Source organism: Scyliorhinus canicula, unplaced genomic scaffold (assembly GCF_902713615.1).
Source record: "Scyliorhinus canicula unplaced genomic scaffold, sScyCan1.1, whole genome shotgun sequence".
Taxonomy (NCBI): Eukaryota; Metazoa; Chordata; class Chondrichthyes; order Carcharhiniformes; family Scyliorhinidae; genus Scyliorhinus; species Scyliorhinus canicula.
The window spans coordinates 4,993,374-4,997,216 of NW_024055728.1; positions in this window are offsets into that span (position 1 = coordinate 4,993,374).

Consider the following 3,843-nt stretch of genomic DNA (forward strand, 5'->3'; position numbering starts at 1 on the left):
TCCCCGTAACCCATTTAATCCACCCAACCTTATTCAAACTAAGAGGCAATTTGCATGACCAATCCACCGAACCTGCATATTTTTCGACTGTGGGAGGAAAACAGAGCACCAGGAGGAAATCCACTAAGAAACGGGGAGAAAGTGCAAACTCCAAATGCCCTTCGTGTCGGCGAGTTCACTACTGTTGCAGGCAGGGCATTACAAGCCCTTACTACTCTCTGCCCCTGACTACTCAGAGATTAGTAAGGGCGTGGAATGCCCTGCCTGCAACAGTAGTGGACTCGCCAACTCTAAGGGCATTCAAATACTCATTGGATAAACATATAGATGATAAGAGAATAGTGTAGATGGGCTTCAGAGTGGTTTCACATGTCGGAGCAACATAGAGGGCCGAAGGGCATGTACTGCGCTGTAATGTTCTATGTTCTGCGTTCTAAACAGTCATCCAAGGCCTGAATTGTACACGGGTGCCTGGAGTCGTGAGGCAGCAGTGCTAACCACTGTTCCACCGTGCCGCCCAAATGTTTCAATCTATTTCTTCATGTTTTTTCATAAAGTGGTCACTTAACCGTGAGCCCGAAATGAAGGACACGGGCAGCAATTTTTAATAACTCTGGGGTAACTGTGAAGCTTTAATTTACTTCACGCTAAACAAAAACCGATATTTTTATCATTAAAGGTGACTGTGCAAGTTCTGAACTCTCCTCAGGGGAGTTGCATGGCCTTTCCTTCCCTGGTCTTGACAGTGAAATCATGGGGATCCCATATTGTATTGGAAGTGTTACGCAACGAGTAACTCCAGTGAAGATCAACGCAAACTGGACGAACAGCATCCCATCGTCCAGTTAGACACGCAACAGCCTTCCGGTCTGAACTTCGAATTCAACAACTTCTGATGATTAGCTCTATCCCACCGAGACCCATTTGTTTTCATCCCATTTCATTCCAACTATTTCTAACCAGTTCTTTCTTTCTTGTCTCTCTTAATACATCTTAAGAAGTCTTACAACACCAGGTTAAAGTTCAACAGGTTTGTTTCAAACACGAGCTTTCGGAGCACGGCTCCTTCTTCAGGTGAATGGAAAGGCTTGTTCCAGAAATGTTTATATAGACACAGTCAGAGATGCCCCGGAATGCGAGCACCTGCAGGCAATCAAATCATCAAAGATGCAGAGAGAGAGGTAACTCCAGGTTAAAGAGGTGTGAATTGTCCCAAGCCAGTTCAGTCGGTAGGCCTCTGCAAGTCCAGGCTTGTTGGTGGGGGCCGAATGTAATGCGACATGAATCCCAGATCCCGGTTGAGTCGCATTCATGCGTGCGGAACTTAGCTATAAGTTTTTGCTCAGCAAAACCTGGTGTTGTAAGACTTCTTACTGTGCTCACCCCAGTCCAACGCCGGCATCTCCACATCATTAATACATCTTATCCACCTTTTCTTACCTCTTCTCCCCTTTGCTTCCTCCTTCCCCTCCCCCCACATCTACATCTGTCACAGTTTACCCTCTGATGATAGTTTCTCCGCTGTTTGGCCTCTCACACCTTTTGGTCTCACTGGGACTACCATAGTACTATTTTTGCTTGGTTTATGTGGCTATTAGCACCCGGTTTCCGTGGGTTTCTGTGGATATGACTCATCTTTCATTCTCACCACAGTATAAATATTTCCCACTCTCTCTGACTGTTTCCTTTGGCAAAGAGTCATCGGACCCGAAACGTTAGCTCTTTTATCTCCCTAAAGATGCTGCCAGACCTGCTGAGATTTTCCAGCATTATCCCTTTTTTTTCATATTTCAGCATCCGCAGGAATTTTCTTAAATCCAGTGTGATGGAAACAGTCTCATCTTGTCCACGTCACAATAGGGAATTATAGGGCAGCACGGTGGCCTAGTGGTTAGCACAACCGCCTCACGGCGCTGAGGTCCCAGGTTTGATCCCGGCTCTGGGTCACTGTCCGTGTGGAGTTTGCACATTCTCCCCGTGTCTGCGTGGGTTTCGCCCCCACAACCCAAAAATGTGCAGAGTAGGTGGGCCACGCTAAATTGCCCCTTAATTGGAAAAAATAATTGGGTAATCAAAATTTTAAAAAAACAATAGGGAATGATTGCGGATTCTGGAATCTGGAACAAACATAGGAAACTCTGCGCAGTCTCAGGAGGTCTGACAGCATCTGTGGAGAGGGAGTTCACGCCTTCATCCCTCTGTGTCAAAGGACGAAGACTGCACGAGCATCCATATCCCAGTTAATAACGCGCCTCCGGCCTTCCATGTCCGAGCCAATAATTGTATTTCCTGATTCCAGATATTCGGAATGAAACCGATATTAACCTACATTTTCTGATGTGCAGTAAGGACAATCTTCTCAGTTTCCAAATATCAGTTAATATCTTGAAACATTTTAGACAAGGGAAACATGGCTTCTCTGTCTATGGTCAGTCGGGTAGTTCACTCTGATTCTTCACTGATTCCCTTTCTCAAAGTGTTTCTGAACATTCACAAAACTGTAGATTGAGTTTCGTGCGTCGCTTATTTTCCATATTCTCCACGATCAACTGGCTCAATTTTCCAAATGTTGCACTCTACTAAATTATACACATGTTCCAGTAATATTATTATGGAACCTTGTTTAAGGTGTCCAAAACGTCTCTCTGGCGAAGCTGTAATTCGGCAGTGATAAAGTGTGAGGTTATGATTCATTCCAACTATTTCGTTGTTTGACAAGAAAATTCGTAGTTACCCGGTGCACGAAAGGTGAAGTATAGCGCCTTGATCGTATCGTGGTTAGTACTGGGCGTTGCATCGCCGTGATAATAGAGTGGTTAGTATTCTGCTTTGTGGCCGCAGTAACCTCAGTTCGAATCCGAATCACGGCAGCGATTATCTTGCTGTGTTTTCTCCAAAGTCAACGCATTGGGAAAACAAACATTAATGTGCGTGATGGCGATTTTTTTTCCGGACAACATCGTTTCCTTAATCATGCTCCATAATTCAAACTGCTGTAAATAGAGAATCTCCTCAGCTAACCTACCATACTCCGGTTTTGTTTTTTAACTGTTATCTTAAATATTTATTTTCCAGTTGTTATCTTCTTCGAAGTTAAACCACTCTCCCAATTTCCTCTAACAACTTCTTCGGCGACTCACCCGAAAATGTTTACACAAATCAATGCCCGCTTAACTTTTCCTTATTCACCCAAAAATGTTTAAACAAATCAATACCTGCTTAACCTTTCCTTATCCACAAGATAATAAATTCGCTTTCGATCATCTCTGGAAATAACCGAATTTACTGACACTTGGTCACGGGGCAGTGAGGACGGGTGCACAAAGATTTGAAAAACAGATCCAGCTGGCAGGGGAGTACATGGAAACGAAGCGACAGACGAAACTCAGTCTCCAGTTTTCTGAATGTTGCGTATGAAGGGTGAACTGCCCAACCAATCATAGGCAGACAAGGCACTTTTGCCTTGTTTAAAATGTTTCGAAAATCAACTATATTTGGAAACAAAGAAGATTGTCCTGACTGTACATCTGAAAATACAGTTTGATATGGGCTTCATTCCGAATATCTGGAGGCAGAAAATACAAAAAACACATCGAATGGATAAGTCTGAAGGAGGGTTAGTGACAGAGACGTTGTGTCTTGACAAAGAGTCACCCCGGGGCAAGAAAGACTATGCCCCACTGTGAATTGAAGGACATATGTAAATATGTAAGAAGCAGATCTAGAAGGAATAATACAGGGAGTAGTTGAATTGCCTTATTTGGAAAGGTGGAAATGTTATGTTTGTACACATTGTAGCTCAGAAAAGTAACAGACGACTTGATCAAATGCTTTAAGGCCCTG